Source organism: Uranotaenia lowii, chromosome 2, assembly GCF_029784155.1.
Source record: "Uranotaenia lowii strain MFRU-FL chromosome 2, ASM2978415v1, whole genome shotgun sequence".
NCBI lineage: Eukaryota > Metazoa > Arthropoda > Insecta > Diptera > Culicidae > Uranotaenia > Uranotaenia lowii.
In genome coordinates, this window is record NC_073692.1 from 399,670,901 (window position 1) to 399,689,044 (window position 18,144).

At 33.0% G+C, this 18,144-nt stretch overlaps 2 protein-coding genes across 5 annotated transcripts in view; one reads left to right on the top strand and one right to left on the bottom strand.

Moving 5' to 3' along the window:
* The window catches only part of LOC129744289 (putative uncharacterized protein DDB_G0291608), a 438,626-nt gene that overhangs the window by 252,495 nt on the left and 167,987 nt on the right, over positions 1-18,144 (bottom strand). The window lies entirely within an intron of this gene.
* Positions 1-18,144, top strand: part of LOC129743327 (uncharacterized) — a 49,258-nt gene that overhangs the window by 24,980 nt on the left and 6,134 nt on the right. The gene's annotated exons all lie outside the window — the stretch shown is intronic.

Genomic DNA, 18,144 nt, shown 5'->3' on the forward strand with positions numbered 1-18,144 from the left:
CATGATGCCCCGTTTGACGGTACAATTTAGCTATATTTAGCATTCGAATCATGAAAAGTTGGGAAAAGCTCTGGTTGGTACTGAATTAGGTTTATATTTTCTATAGAATCGAATATTGTGCGTTGCAACATAAGTTACACACAATAATCATTGAAAGATGCCTTAGTACCATGTATTTTTTCAAAATTGTGGATGGTTCGAGCAAAAAAGTAACGTATTCAACCAAGCAAAGACACCAGCAATTCATAACAATTTATGGTGAATTATTTTGCAAAAAAAAAATCTCAAATTAATGTTATGCAGTCTGAGATATTTGAATCTAAGTACCTACAATTACTTTTTTAAAATTTTCCAAATTGTCGTGTTTGGAGCATAACTGGAGCATAACAAAACTGTTCTACTGGGATTTTTTGAATTTCATTTTTTGGTTCAGCGGCTGATTTCATATTAAAAGTGATCTTCATCTTACTTACTTAAAAAATGCTGTAAACTAGTGTTATCCTTAAGAAGTGTTTTAGTCGCTTTTACATGACAAAAAAGAATCTTTTTTCAATATTATAACTCTAAGATCCATTTACTGGGATAAAGTCGAAACGTTTCGCCATGTATGGTAGCAGTGATGACCATACATTTGCTTAAAAAAAAAATGATAAACAGTATTCATTATAGTTAAACCTTATATCTTCTAACACTAACAAACAAAAAAAACTAAACGTAATTTTTCATCTTCCATTTTAAATCGGCTGTTGTAGAAAATAAGTTAGAAAAATCTGAATAAAACAGGTTTGAAGTTACTATTAAAAACTGAAACTCAAATTAACCCAAATGGGGCTTCAATACAAATTCTTTTTTGTACCAAAAATGTCTTAAAACAGGGATGACCAACGCGCGGCCCTCAAGGCGTCCTTGTGCGTCTCGCGAAACTTTTTTTTTAATTTATTTTTCGTCTGTTTTCTTCGATAGATTGTTGTCATAAAATACTAGTTCATACTAAACCGAAAACATTGACATGACAGTAACTTGCCTCACAGTCATTCAGTTAACTTTTTCTGGCATTTATTGTGTACTTTTAAAGGCAAACGTGCAATGTTATTAATAGGCGATACACAATATGTGATTATACTTTTTATTAAGAAGATATTTTTCCCTGTTAGCCAACTATCACTTTGAAATTTTAAAAAAACATGAAAGTGGACCAGGAGAACAAATAAAAAAAAACGGAAGGCTAAAGGTTGTAAATTGTTCAAGTACTGGCAAAAATATTAAACCATTAACAAGAGCACAATTTTTGTTCTTGAATATTGAGAGCTCATACCAAACATTGATAAATTGTGTCATTCGACTAAAAAAAACATTATCTAAGTTAGATTAGCTTTAGAAATCCAATCCCAGTAGTGGTGTCTTAATTTGTTAAAAAAAATTGTTGAAATCTGAAAAGATATCTGCAATTTTTGGCAAAATTTGTTTGAAAATCTGTAAAGTTATGAATTTTTCAGAGAAAACCTTACATTTTTAGTTAGTCTCAATGCAATGATCTTAGAATTAAATTCGAATTAAAAAACAGTTTTTACACCATTTATAAGAGAAAATCAGCCCTTCGTGGAAAAGTTAAATTGTGGGAAAAACTTTCGAAGCTACGCACAAAAATAGAATTTAAGCAAATAAATTTCAATAACTTCCAATGCTGAGGATACAGTGATTTTTCTAAAAACTTTGTCATCGCTGTGATAAAGCTTTAGCCTTTAAAAGTGGATAATGAAGAAAACCAACCATCAGTTTGATCAAAAAACGACTTGTCTGGAGTAAACTGTTCAAACTTTTATACAAACCAAAATAAGGCGTTCAAACTTTTGTTTTCAATCATATTAAAAAGGACGCGAATCTTGGCAATCCAAAGCGGGTAAATTTAGAAAGCTTTAGGTACAATGGAAAACCCTTCGAAAGGCGATACAGTAACACTCGGGTTACTGATGACGGATTTTCTAATAAAAGTGGCGAAGATGTTAACTCGCGTCTTCATTGAACATTCTCTGCGAACGGTTCGGTTTTTGGTTTCTCTTATCGTTTCGATGGTGTGGTGAAGGCTTTGGAGGGCAACGACACGCACAAATTGCCAGTGGAAGATTTGAAGCGAATTGTGAAAAGCTTGAACGGATTCTATTTTGAATCATGATTGCGAAGAAATGTTGAATTGAAAAAATAGAAATTCTTTGAAATTTTATTTGTCTGCAAGAGGAAATTTAAAATTGTGTTATGGTGTGTTGCCGTGTGTATGGTTTTTGGAGTGGAACTGGCACAAAGTGTGGGAGGGAAAAATATGTTGCTGCTTTGTGTTTGCCCGAATACTTAAAAGAATCAACATTGTACAAGATAAACCAGTTATATGAATGAAATTAGTGCGTTCGAAACAGATAGCTTGGGTATGCGTGTGGTGACGCGTGCTTGAATGTGTTGCTATGGTAACTGGCGGCATAGGGAAGATTCTGTTAGAATTTCAAAAGAAAATCAGTGCCTGCTTTGATGAATTTGTGAAAAGTGCAGGCGCTGTTGAACCACCGTGCGTCAATAAGGCAAATTGAAATGAATGAAAATTGTGTGGTTAACTGGAAGATAAAAAAAAAGTAGAACATGTGAAAGAAATGCTTATGGTAAGATGAAGTGAAGGGAGAGAGTTTTCATGGGGGGTGCAAGGTTGGTAAATAAACGAATGGCCTTCCGGAAGTTAGTGGAATGAACAAGAAAGTTCTTCTTTTGTTTAATTATGATGCATAATGTTTTGTTCATGCTATAAATGTATGCAATAAATTTACCTCAAAAGAAAAATTTACGCTGATTGAGGAAACACAAAAATGGAAGTGTATGCAAAGGAAGGGATGTGAGAGAAAAAAGTTTGTATAACTAGTGCGGTGAAGCAAAAAGAAGGTAAAAATTGAAAGAAGAAAAAGAAGAGTATGAGTAATATTCAAAATAAATTGAGTGAATTAAACAGTGATGGGGTAAGAGGGAAGTGCAGATAGCAGAAAAAATGTAAAATAATACTTATAAAAGTAGTGTGTTCCTGGCCAACGTTTCTAAGTAGATTATTTTTGAATCCTAGGTTCGGCTGTAAGGGTTCTAGTTCTGTTAATAGCTGATATGTAAGATGTATTTTTCCCGTATAACTGTATAAATTCGAATGATGAATCAGTTGCCAGCTGGCCAGGTATATACACGGATGCCGGAATACCTGTAGTAAATGTGTGACATTAAATATGTTATTCATTTTTAACTGGTTTTGTACCTGATTTATTCATTCTTCCAAATATACGTACATAAACACATACTACATTCATTTCATAACAGCTTACACGAGGCCATGGTGCCGGGTATGGAATTTTGTTGTCTATATAATATATTTTAATCCATACTTTGGTCAAACTGCGGTGAATCCGTGCACCCATGGTGGATTATCAACATACATACAACATACAAAAGTGGCGAAGATGTTAACTTGGGTTCAAGAAATCAAAATTGAGAATTGGAACTAGGACGAAATTCATTTTAAAATCTGTATACTTGCTTAACTTTGCAAACGCTGGAATTTTCTATAAAAAAAATAGGTTTTCACCGTTTGTAGCGAAAAATTAGGTCTTCGGGAAAATTTAAACTATGGAAAAAGAAATTTTATACGATAAAAAAAAAGACATAGTTTAAAAAAGTGATTTACAAAAAAAAATATCTTTCCAGATGACTTTGAAGCTATTAGGAGTAGTACAATTGGAATGATTTTTTTTAGAAAACAGGTAAAATTTATTTAAAACATTATAATAGCCTCTACAAATTTTGTTTTTGATAAAAAAAACTAAAAAATGAAGTTTTTGATGGGTAGAAAAAAAATTATTAAAATCAATTAACAAGTTTCCATAAAAACTAACTAGGATTGAGTGATGTACTTTATCACTTTCAGCTGGTATTGTCTGCATTGCATATGATAAATCGTGTTAAATTTTCTTTAAATTTCTTGAAAATAATAAAACACGAATTAGTTTTTTCTTTCCTTTTCATTTTTTGTCAAAATTGTTATCTATCCATGAAACTTTACAAATTGTTAGTAGCTGATATTTTGTGAGTGCTGCCCGCCGAAAAGATTTCAAATTCAAATTGGCCCGTTTGTTCAAAAAGTTGCTCACCCCTGTCTAAAAAGATAATCTGTGATTTTTTAACAGTAATAGTCTGCTTATCGGAATAATATTTAAGAACCGCATTTGATAGCGGAATGGCTGAAATTAGCAAAAAAAAAAAGATAAAAGATCAAAAATTTTACTAGCTCTAGACTAAAATATATCATGAGCGCTGAAGAAGGTGCACATGCAAAGAAATAATTCAATTTATGGATGCAACAAGCCTGTTAGTAGTTTGATTTGATTTATTTATTTATTCTTGCAATTCAAGATACAATCTTATTAGACATTGCAATCTTCTTGTACTGGGTTAACAAAAAAAAAACAGTAATTAGAATTTCTGGGGCTAAACTTATTAAATCTTATCCTAACCTAACCTGGCTAAACATTCTTTCTTAAAACACACGATATTATGGTTCATTTTGATTTCATCAGGTATTTGGTTCCAGTAGACAATAAAGTTTCAAAACATTTTGCTTAGAAGTAGCTTAAACATCAATTTTTGATCAATTTAAACATCAGCAACATCAGCATAAATCTTGAAATAGGAAAACCATTTCCCAGGACCTGTTTTATTATTGTTAAAAGTTCAGCTGTTACTAATGTCAACTCTCTTTTGAAACGTCTAAATCGCAAGTAAAACACTTTTTTTAGATTTTATGTCAATTGTAACTTAAAATTAGGACATTGGTTCTTTTTTTACTGTCTCTTTTTTGAATTTCGTTTTCATTTCTGATTCTAGATACTACAAATTTGTTATCTTCGAGTGAAACACAAAAATTGTCACCGATTTTGACATATCATGAAAAAAAACAAAGCATTTTTCACAATTTATATTTATTTAATGCATCCTCACTTTAAAAAATCAAATTTAAAAAATAAAGAAAACAATTTATGAACATTCATTAGGGAGTGTCGTTTAGCAACTTTTCTCGAATTAAACCCCTTTTTAGCATAAAACTTTCCTTTTTGGTCAAAACAAACGACAGATTATTTGCGGCGTTTTAAAATAACACTAAGTGGTCCCGGGACCCGGGATTTGATTTGAAATTTTGTTTGGGAAAACGCGAAAATTTGTTCGGAGAAAGGACCTTTTTTTGATTTTTCCCGAATATTTTGTTCTCCCATGCAAAAAAATGTTCAATATATGAAGCTTACTTGAAAGTTCTCTGGCTAACACTTTCCGAAGACGGCAATGCGGTAGTAGTAGCGAGAAAAAAGTTATAACGTCTCAAACAGAACATTTTTCTTTCATGAAAGGAAGCTAGCATTACTGACATATGTTCTGTCCAATTTTTACAAACACTTCTTGAACAAAAAAGTTACTAATTTTAAGCATTGAAATGTTCAATGGTTTAATTCAAGTTTAGTATTTGATCATTTGCTTCTTATCTTGATTCGGTTTACAGAAATTCAAACAGAATTATAGTTCAGAGTTCAAATTTTAAGTTGAGTTATGGTTTTTGAAAGGATTCCTGAAATAGGACTCTTAAATATTACTTTGAATTATTATACTAAATATCAATTCTTTCTGAGTTAAAATTTTTATTTCCTGATTCTCCTGATTTATTTCCTGATTTTCCACATTCCTGGGAATGAAATAAAATTTAGGCGTGTATTCTGAGTTCAAGTTTGGACTTCAATGGGGAATAGCACTTTCAAACTAATATGAAATCGTAGAAACAATCTATCTTTTTGTGATGTTATGTCGATGAAGTAGATATTTTTAGCTTCACGATTAATCTCTAAACTCATGTTGAATAACATATATGTGACTTTTAGTGATGGTTGAAAAATTTCAATTGGGTCTGTTAAAAATTTTAAACTCCTTCCTCCTGCAGCTAGCATTTGAGCCACTTTAAGATGCGTTTGAGTCTGACCTTGACGCGTACAGCAGCAACTGCAAAGAGCAAATACAGAAGCCACCCGCTTGGATCGGGCCCATACATTACTGTCGGATATGTGGATCGTAAAATTTTATTTCAATGGGATGCCCTGGCGCTGATCAGGGAACTGGAAAACTGGTTCACATTTTTCGATTCACTACGTCTGAGGTGTTTCGCTTTGTTTTAACAACACGCCAATCCAGACAAGAGATCAGTAGAGGAGAGAATACTACGGGTGGTGTCTCCAGATAACCTTGACTGCCCGATTGAAGACTATCGTGCTGGACGTCTTCGAATGCACAGCGGAAATCCCTTTCTATTTTGGTTTCGGGAGAAGAGGGTACATCGGATTGAGTTACCTTGTGTACTTTATTCAAGAAATTCAATTGAAAGAAGAATTGAATAATAAATGTAAATAGTTCCACCAGATTGAAAAAAGCGTCGTAACAAAAAATAAATGGCATTATTGTGGACATCCTATTTACCCTCAATTATCCGTTCATTCTCCCACGATGGAATAAAATCCAACAGTCAGGTATGGCAAACGCACAGGATTTATTTTTAGAATACGCCGGAATACTGATCTGCTGGTATCGAACGAACTTCACGATTTGGTTGTTTGGCTATGTGCCGTGACCTTTTGCTAAAACCAAAAGCAGAAAAAATGGTTCCGAATGATCAGTTTGTAGTTCGTTTGAGCGTTGTTCCAGAGAAGTAGTGGCGTATAAAATGGCAATAAACCGGTAAAAATTACTTCACGCTTTAGGAATGCGACTTTTGATTACAGAAATGTGCAAATTGATTCAATTTTATTGGACTTGAAGATAGAAATAAGCAATTAGATCAATTAAACTATTACTTTTGAAAACTTCCTTTTTCCTTCTGACTTCTGACTTCTGATTGCTGACTTCTGTCTTCTGACTTCTGATTTCTGACTTTTTCCTTCTAACTTCTGACTTTTGACTTCTTACCTCAGACTTCTGACTTCTGACTTCTGACTTCTGACTTCTGACTTCTGACTTCTGACTTCTGACTTCTGACTTCTGACTTCTGACTTCTGACTTCTGGCTTCTGACTTCTGACTTCTGACTTCTGACTTCTGACTTCTGTCTTCTGACTTCTGATTTCTGACTTCTGACTTCTGACTTCTGACTTCTGACTTCTGATTTCTGACTTCTGACTTCTGACTTCCCAGCAAACATTTTTGTAGGTATATTTCTCAATAAACTTTGCTATACGTTTCATATACATTATAAAATCATCTTATATAACTCGAAAGAACAGCATTTACGTACAAAGGTGGAGGCAATATACATACATATTTTTAACTTCTGGCTTAAGCGATAAGAGTTGTAAAAATTGGACGATATACAACACCTTTTACCGCACATCCTGACGGTATGCGAGAGAGCGCAAGTTTTGCTCTCAATGCATGCAAACCGTTGCCAGCGACAGTATTTGCTGCTTCTCTCATTGGCCAGTTTATCCAAATGGACCCTCTGATTTTTAGAAATCTGGTTGCACTGCTTATCGCAAAGAGAACAACAAGGTTGTTTTCTCATTCGAATCCCGCACGAGGGAGACAAATTTGCAAACATGGCCGACTTTTGTCATATACGAGTCGGTAGACTTTAACTAACCATTTTTACGATCATTTACTTGGTTTGGTAGGAATTACGATTCGCATTAACATTGTTAACGAGTTGAGCTGACATTTCTAATGCGATGTTATGTTTGCTGGGTTCTGACTTCTGACTTCTGACTTCTGACTTCTGACTTCTGACTTCTGACTTCTGACTTCTGACTTCTGACTTCTGACTTCTGACTTCTGACTTCTGACTTCTGACTTATGACTTCTGACTTCAGACTTCAGACTTCAGACTTCAGACTTCAGACTTCAGACTTCAGACTTCTGACTTCTGACACTTCTGACTTCTGACTTCTGACTTCAGACTTATTCCTTCTTCCTTCTTCTTTCTACTTTCTTCTTTCTTCTTTCTTCTTTCTTCTTTCTTCTTTCTTCTTTCTTCTTTCTTCTTTCTTCTTTCTTCTTTCTTCTTTCTTCTTTCTTCTTTCTTCTTTCTTCTTTCTTCTTTCTTCTTTCTTCTTTCTTCTTTCTTCTTTCTTCTTTCTTCTTTCTTCTTTCTTCTTTCTTCTTTCTTCTTTCTTCTTTCTTCTTTCTTCTTTCTTCTTTCTTCTTTCTTCTTTCTTCTTTCTTCTTTCTTCTTTCTTCTTTCTTCTTTCTTCTTTCTTCTTTCTTCCTTCTTCTTTCTTCCTTCTTCCTGCTTCCTTCTATCTTGTTTCATCTTTCTCCTACCTTTGGTCGAATTCGACTTCTGGATGATTTTTCTTAACACCGATGGTTTTATACAGAGTGTTGACGAATTGGCATCTAAAATTAATCTTTACTCGCTTCCAACTACGTGTTAATCGTTTGAATCAGTATAGATAAGGCATCTTATAATCATTCTGTTACACAAACTGGTATGTTATACTGGGCTGTTTCAGCAATATGGGGGTGGGGTTCAAAATGATTTCATAACACAAAAAAAGAATAAAATAATCAATTAGAATGATAAATCACACACATGTTTGAATAAAAACGACGAGAGTAACAAAAGTGTGATACGTAGTGGATATTTCACCTCAATTTTTAAAAATCAATGCAAGTGCATTTAAATCTCAAAGATGTCAAAAAATCAATAAAGTACAATTGACTACATAAAAATTACTTATTTTACGAAAATGACAGAAACACAAACATTACAAAGATGAGAATTAAGACAAAAATGACAAAAAAAAATTAAAATTACATAGATAAGTAAGTTACAAAAATTACAAAAATAAGATAGCGAATACCAGAGTAGCTCGAAACTTCTGAACAACTGAAAAAAACATAGCTTGTCTACTTTTAGGCGTTATTCCTTACAGGATGACCAATACATTCGAGATCGAACATAGATACTTTTACTTATATGAAAAGTAAATATTAAACATATTTTTCGAATTGTTTTCGTTGTTTCCCAACTCAGTTTTTAGATGGGGTTTAAGTTTTATCTCTCCTTACTAATTTAAGATATTTTTTTCTCGGAAAATCAATCCGGAGTGGTGGTAACACTTTGACCAAACTGCCAAACTTTTTTTGAGATCGAAAAACACATGGGTCGAGGATTTCTGAGGCCACCAATTTGGTGATTTTTAGAAAAATAGGTACATTTCGAATTCTATCATGTAATAAAGCTTCTCTTAGTTGTAGCTTTTGACAACTGCTAGTCATAAAATTCCCATTGGTTTAAATTGTTGGATTAACATATTTTGCAACGCAGAATGTGCAAAAAGTAAGTGAACATTGGTTGGCATTGTTTTTATGCCGATTTTAGTGAACCCGTCTAAAAGCGGAGTTGGGCACTAGAGGATTAAAAGAAATCCAAATATCAACAATCATATATTTTGAATCAATCAAAATCACAAAACAAAAAAAAATAATCAAATTGCTCGAAATGTGTACCTGTGATTTACAACTGCGCTTTAGATTTTTTTTCCAAAACTTTCTGATTTAGGAATTGTTAAGGAGGATTAAGTTGGTCATACTCAGGAAATTACATCATTAATATTATTGATTGATTGTTTGATTAGAGAGACTTTATACTCAAAAGTTCATTCATCTCTAAATTAACATTATTGTCGTTTATATTATTTCCATGTCACATTACTTTTCAATTCTTTAAAACAATTTCAGTCATAAGGAACGGAAATGCTCTAGCACAGGGATGACCAACCTTTCGAAGCAACGGACCAATTTGAATTTGAAATCTTTTCGGCGGACCGTAAGTAGTTTTTTTCATACAGTGAAATGTTTGACGCAAACAATACTGAAAAAGGGAAAACAAAACGAATTCATGAGGTTCAAGAAAACATATATTGAACACCGTTTTTTTTAAATACACGATCTATAAAATCAGTACCCAAGCTTGATCATTTTTGTATAATTTAAATTCTTTTTACCGATTTGCATTTTTGCGCGAAAATTCAATCTGACTAACAAAAACATCGTTTGCTACCGTTTTTTACTAGGAAAGAAAATATTTGAAGATCTTTTAACGGTTTTAAAAAAAGTTTGAACCTTTTTTAGCTATGACTCGTTATTGAAATTTTAAGACTTCAAATCCCGTTTCTGTGCGCATTTTCTAAAAGTACTTTTCTTCAAAGATGCGCTTTTTTTCTACTAACGGTGAAAAAACTATATTTGAATATGAAGTCCCGTATTAGATCATTGCATTGTTGCATGTGATGTACGGTTGTCAAAATCACATAAAAATTCATAATTTCACAGATTTTGAAGCAAGCTTCGTCACTTACATTCTTCATTCTAGTAAATTTTTACAAATTTCATGGATTTTCATAATTTGATTTCGATACCACTAAGAGAAGCTTGTTAAAGCTGAATCATAAAAATCTTATAACTTCGGTAATGTGGATCCAATCCAATATTTTAAAAATAAGTTTGAAAAACAATTCATTTCCATAAGGCATTCCAAAACAAAGTTTGAATTCAACAATTATCTTTTCTTCCCACTATTTGATAGATCGTTAAAACTTATGTCAAAAAGTACAAACCTGCACCAAACCTATAACAAAATCAATGATCAAATGTATAAAATAAAATTGGATTTGAAACGTAGTAATGCCAGAGCTATTTTTCAGTTAATCAATTGAATTTTAATAAGCTTAAAACTGAAGAATTAATCTTATAAATTTGTTGAAATATACAACTCAGTCACGTTTGTATTTCCATTGTAAAAATATGTTTCTCATGAGTGTGATTTTTTCATTCTTGACAAAATTAAAGACAATAACACAAGGCATCAACATTCACATTTCTTCGAGGTGCTTAAAACTTTTAAGCTAATAATAACTAATCTGTGCTGATAAAAAAAAACATTTAATTTTTTCAATTAGTTCTTGTTTCGAGATAATTTTTGAAAAAAGGTAAAATTCATGGAATAAATTTGTGCAAAACTATAGAATATTACAAAGACTATGAAAATAGAAATTTAATTCGATGATCAACTTTTCTCAAAACTGCGAGTAACTTTTTCTTCTGAGAAATATAAATTATAGAAGTTTTCTTTTTGTTAATTTTTCCTTTTCGGCAAGTTACAGGAATGTGAACGAGATAAAAAAAGGTTTGCCCCAAATTGAATCTATAATATTTTTTAAAGTCAAAGTCAAATAGTTTAGCTGTTTTGAACAAACTTGTTTAATGTGTTGGAATCTTTAACATCAACTATTTACCGATTTTTTTGTATAATGTCATAAAGGTTGTTTTTTTTTCTATTCAAATTTCTAAAAGTTGTAAAACTAACTATTTACTGAAGCGTTGTATAATTGTATCCTCCATTGGATGAAGGATTTTTTTTATTAACAAATGGTTTTATTAAGGCATTTTACTTATAAAGTTTTTATGTGCCGGATGTATTTTTCCTAACTTTGGGCTTGTAATAGGGGGGCTTAATGAAGGATAAAAAATTGATTCATAAGCAGCTTTTAGTTTCCATGTAGGATTTTTAGTTTATCAGTTATCAAAGAGAAGTTTTACGCAAAACTGAACTTATTATTATTATTAATTATATTAGAGACACTTTACCATTTTCACGGCTTTCGTGTCTATACAAAACTGAACTATTTTTCAATTTTAACATACCATTTCACCAAAACTAGAGGTGTAGGACAAAATCAGACAAATGATTTGAATTTATGACGCGAAAAATTCTGTTCCCTTGTGTAAAAAATCTTTGGCAATAACACACATTGAAGAGTTATGATCACATTGTACCGTCAATAATATCGATATTATTTTAGGGAGATTTATCACTCCCAAAATTGAGAAAACGGTACCTAGTACTTTATCGATTTTCAATATCTTTTCTGTTCCTGCAAATTAAATGGAAGACTTTTTTTTGTTGCTATTAAACAGAACAAGAATTTATAAGGACAGCAATCAAAATGTCAAGTTCGAATTGTTAACTGAAGACAGATTAATATGTCTTCCTATCATTAACCTTCCGAAGCTGTGTTATCAAAATGCAATCAACCTTTCGCTTGGATTCTGAGGATCACCGATCCAGCCTACGAACATCTCCCAAACCAAATCCTTCTGGGAATTTTTATCCCAACCACGATCGACCAACCAACTGATGAGGAGCAAATGTCGTCTGGCAAATCGAACAGCAACCCCCAACCGGTTGGCATTTCGTGTATGTCGGTCCAGAAGCACCTCGACATTGAACTTTATTCCGGTATCTGTCGGTCGGCTTTTTCGTTTTGGCTCTCTTTTTCCTTACTGCTTCGCTCTCACCCATCATCGAAAAGTTCGCAGAAAATGTCTTTGACTTTGGGTGGCTCTAGCTAGACACGCGGATGCGGATGCTCATATCATACTTAGGTGTATGCGATCGCATATCGGATGAAGCGAACGGCTGCTGGTTGAAAGATGGCAATCAGGTTTCTCGCTTTTGCGTTGAAGTCTCTCGGCAAAAATCGTTTGGAAAAAAAGCTGTTTTAACACCATTATCTGTTGTACCTCATCCTCCGATGCTGTTGTCGTAAGAAGGTGATCACGATAAGATTCATTCGATTAACGATAACGAGAGGAACTGTCTCAAGGTAATCCAGCGTATATAATGTTGTTGTTTTTTTTTTCAATAATTTCAATCGTTTCCTGCCCAAAAGTAGAGTACATTTGTTACCAAAGTTATCGCATGTGTAAAGGTATCGGTTTAAGCTGAATCACTTTCGAGGGTTTGTTTTACTACACTAACTAAGCATTAACCATACCGTAAACACGTGCTGCACATGCGTATGGTTTAATAAGCGCAATAAAAACACCTTTCGAAATTGAACGAGCCCGGGAGATGATCTTCTCGCGTCTTTGCGTGCTGTGTAATAATTTGAAAAATAACCATCACAAAAGGGAATTAGTTTCACCTATTAAAATCAATCAACTTGTTCGTCCGCTACCTATCTTTCGTCTTACCGAAAAGAAAGAAAGAGCAAAAACAAAACAAAAATCAACAGAGAAAAAATAACGCTCAAAACAACAACATAATAAGTGTTGCATAATAAATGTTGATGGTGGTTGGATCGATGCTGATGCCAGTTGGTTTGTTGCATTTTATGTGATTGAAAATTAAACATCGATCACTCCGTTGGCTTACCTACATAGTAGTAAGTCATGTGTACTCTCTGGGGATTTGGGTAATTGGATTATTGCGCCTGTATGATGTAATTGGTCTTTTTGGATCGATTTGCGAAACAGAACGTTTGAGTTTTACACACTACTTTGATGTTACTTGATTCGGTGTCATCAATACGAACGTAAAAAATTATATTATTCATATCTGAATGTCATCCCACTTCAATTCAAAAGGGATTGTGAAACCGAAGTCGAAGTTTGACGTCAAATTCAGTTTTGAAATTGTAGACAAAATCTCGTTCTGGGATCCCTTTTTCAATACAGGGGGAATGGAGAAACTTGATAATTTATTTTTGTTTTCATCTTATCTTTTTTTTAATGTAATGCGCCTTTTTTATAGTATTTGACAGTATGTAATCTCAAGTTATCATGTTCCAAATATTCATTCCCGTTAATGCTTCAGAAGTATTATCGTAGAGCTTAAAGCAGTTGTGTTTTTTTGAGTTAAAAGAGACTTGGTCCTTGATTCAAGGAAACTTGATTCCCTTTTCAGGAGACATAAAATTGCATCCAATATTTATTTTTTTAATTACTAGCTGACCCGGTGTGCTTTGCTACACCTTTCAAAAATAAATGAGATTTTCAAAAAATTATTCAAATTTTTATTGTTTTGTGAGCATGATTAAAAATCAAATTACAACATAAATCAAAAGTCACCGCTATAGAATGAGACATGCAGCTAAAATAGCAACACAAAGATGACGTGAACTATATTCAGAAACTATCATAATTAGTTTTCAAGTTTTGAAATTTTAAATCTGTTTTTATAAGCTTCAGATGTTCTTTAATAAATTAATTGATATAAATTCCCCACCCTCACGGACTATACCTTAGAAATATTAAGAAAATCTGAAAAATGTTACATGCCACAGTTGGTTCCATATGTTTGATAATAGTTTTCAAGTTATGTCAAATAAAATTTGAATCAAACCTGGAATGAAGTCGGGGTCTCTAATAATCATAACTATTTTTTTCGTACCAAAACCCTCTCATATCCAATTTAATCCCATTGGTTGTTATATTTTTAGCTATACAACAAAATGTATATGGAGCTCCTTCCTTACCTACCCTCTTTACAATACAAGGCATAAGAATCTATAAAAATTGTAGACACATATCTGGAACTGAAATTCCAATTAATGGTTTTGTCAACATAAATTGAGATGCTTTGCTTATGCTAACAAAATTGTATTGGGCCATCCTCTCCTCTTCTGGAAGAAGAGTGGTGTCTCAAATAATCATAGAGGCCATATCAAAATAAATTCCCATGTCAAAATTGTGTCCATTTGTAGGATACATTCTTTGGTTATGCAAAAGAATGGTAGGGAAAGGAATTGTTTCAAATAACCATAGAAATACTCCCATCCTATCCCATCCCATTTGATTCTATTTGCTTGGTTAGATTGTTAGTCGAGTTATGCAAAAATATGAGAGAGAGTCTCATTTCCCTTTTCTATCTCTCCATTGGATGGAGGAGCAAGTACTTAATATTCATGGAAATATTTCTTGTACTTAAATAGTGCTTAAATAACTGATATGCTTAAATACCCTGTAATGTAAAATTTTGTTTCATTTGCTCAATCAATTTTCAAGTTATGCAAAAAGTTTGTATGGTAACCCCTTTTCCCTATATACATCTCCCCGCTAAATGAAAGAAGAGGCCTCAATTCATCAAACAATCATATCTCGTATTCAAATACCCTCCCATGCTAAATTTGGTTCCATTTGCATCATTAGCTCTCGAGTTATGGAGACTAATTACTTTTATTTGAAAGACCCCCTCCCCCCTTCCAGTGGGGCCATAAAACTTCAGAAATAAATAAAAATGAAAGGTTCCAAACTATTATAGGAACATTTTTCACCTGCCAAGTTTCTCGTTAATCGGTTCAGTAGTTTTCGAATCTATAGGGAACAGACAGACAGACAGACAGAAATTCATTTTTTATATATAGATTGATTTGGTCAAACTTTGTAGACTACAATATCTAAAATTACCGTAAACTGTGGGAACTTTGATCACTTTTTTCATTCATTTTTGAATATTTTTGAAGGGGTTGGTTTTTCGTAATAGCTGAAAGCTTTAAAATACTTACTGAGGTAAGGAGTATTAAACATGATCATTAAACATGTCATTGCAGTAAATTCAAACGACATTGGTGGTTATAATTAAACGTTAGTTACAAAACCAGATTTAGAGTTTCGGGGTAACTTTGATCACTGTGGTTTTTACGTATCTCAAAATCTTCAAATTTATTGTTTTGATGCCATTTAGCACATAAGGCTCAAAATTTCGATAACAGTAATTTTTTGTTTAGACTCAATTGAATTTTTCAACGTTTTCTTTCAAAAACAAATATACTCAAAAGATGGACAATGTTGCTGCATACATTTAGGGGCAAAAATTATAAACATTTCTCAATATTTTTTGGCTTCAAAAACAAATGAAATTTTACCTTCATGCAATTCCCTAAGTTCTCGCACTCTTAACATGTTCATTTTTTCTTCATACTTAACCATTTGATAGGGTTTTTTCTACACGGACTTTTTCATGGAAAATGACCGTTTTTTTTCAGTATCCCAAAATTATCAACAAATGAGTATAAAAATAACACTTAAACTAAACCTAAACCAAGAAAAAAATTGAACTTTCATATTAAACAACCCATATGCTCCTAAATGCTTACATTTGATCAAGAAAGATGTTTGTTGGTGAGCCTTCAAAAAACTAGATATTTTAAAATCTTAAAATTGCATTTGAAGTAATTTAAAAAATCTTCTAATAAAAATCAAATTTAGCTCATTTGTAACTCAATTCATAGGCTTCCAAACGTAGTAAACAGTTTTCAAATATTTTTACTTTATACTTAGTTAATGATGATTATCTGCAAAAATTTCATTTTGATCAAAGTTACCCCGCTGATCAAATTTCCCCCAGTTTACGGTACTTAAAACTATTGTAAACTGTTATATTGCTGTTGTACCAAGTTGTTCTAAATGTCTTTTTTAATTTTGATTTGTTCATTGTTGCGTCTAAATATAACTTCACTGTGTGAATTGTATTTGTACATCATTTGAGTAATAGGTTGATGTTTTGCTGTTGCATAGTCTTTGTCATGAAGTTTAATGTAAAATAAATGTTTTTTTCTTAATGGACGGGAAGGGGAGTGAAAATTGAGTTTTGAAAGTTATTGAGGACTGTCTATTTTTTGTGTAACAACATCATTTGTTAGTAAATGTTAGCAATTTGAGAAAATTCTCTGCGTTTATTACTAGCTGACCCGGTGTTGTAATGCATTAATTATCTTAGCTGCATACGGCCAACCGATGTGGCACAGCAACAATATTTCTCATCGCCAAAGTCTCGCAACATGGGCAAGAACGCCCAAGTTCAACAGCCTATGCCGCAACCGCCAACGATGCATAGTTCCCAGGCTAAATTTGAACCTTTCTCCAATTACACATTATCCGCAATTATCGACACTTTGTCAACTGCAATAAATTCCCACATACTACCGAGCACCTCCGATTCTCTCATTTTCGTTTTCTCTCTCTGTAAGCATGCTTTAGCAATAAGTATCAATTAGACTAGATTCAATAAAGACAATCAATCGTATCGTAACCACGATGTAGTCTATACTTCGATGACATCCCGTCACAGTTAGTACAGTGTGCTTTGCTACCCCATTCATGGAAAAAGTTAATTTTGATAAATAATCTTTCTTTATAATTAAATTTCAGCACTATTGAAAATCGAACTATTTTTCATGGGAACTAGGCTTCAGGATTGTCTTGAGTTGCAACGTAACTCGTAGGTTGAAGGAACGAAGCTTTAGAAAAAAAAATAGGAAGGATCTTCAATACAACTTAATATACTTTTCGAAGCGAGATACAGGAAAATTTGTACATAATCAACAAGTGTTGAAGTGATGAAATTTGGTCAATTGTATTTTTATTTTGTATGGGAGCCCCCCCCCCTCCCCTTTTTTGGATTCCGGATGAAAGTATCATCGAAACCATTCCCGGTCTTGAAAACGGCTACCCATCATATTTCACGTTGATCGGTTCAGTAGTTTCTGAGAATTGTTCGAATTATGTCATATTTTTATCAATTTTGTATTGGAGCCCCCTCTTTTTGAATTATAGAAGTATATAGAAACTATTTTATAGAAACTATTTTCGGTCTTGAAAACGGCTACACACATTTATCGGTTCAGTAGTTTCCGAAAATTGTTCGGATTGTGTCATATTATTATAAATTATGTATGGGAGCTCCCTTTCTGTTGTACGCAAATTCGACCACTGTGCGTCAGAAAAACATTGATGACGGATCGATGATGATTGATAAGATAGGTGTAGAATTGTGTACGGAATAGGTATAGAATTGTGTACAGAAATTTGTGTTAGTAAAAGTATGATGAATGTTTACACCATTTTGTTCTGTTATGAATTCGGTTTAGCTAGAAAGAGTTTGTGATCAAATTGATTTGGAGTAATTTGAGTGATTACGGGCACTGCCGCTTATCGGAAAGTTTTAGCGAAACTCTAGACTGGATCTGTAAGTAGAAAAAGTAGAGAAAAGGATCAAGTGCTAATAGGAAGCTTTTATTTAGATCGAGTGCGAGTGCCGTTGAATCGACAGGAATTACTGAGCAAATTGATTGAGTCCATGCGTACCGTAAGTAACCGAATTTCGGAAGGAGAGCAAAATTTAAATGTTTATATGTTTAGGTTTAATGTGCTGAAAGCCGTGTATTGTGGAAGAAGTTGGCCAGTCTGATCTCACGTGACGTAAGTTTTTAGATTTAGTTTAAAGCATAGCCTAATAAGCAAATTATTTAATAGG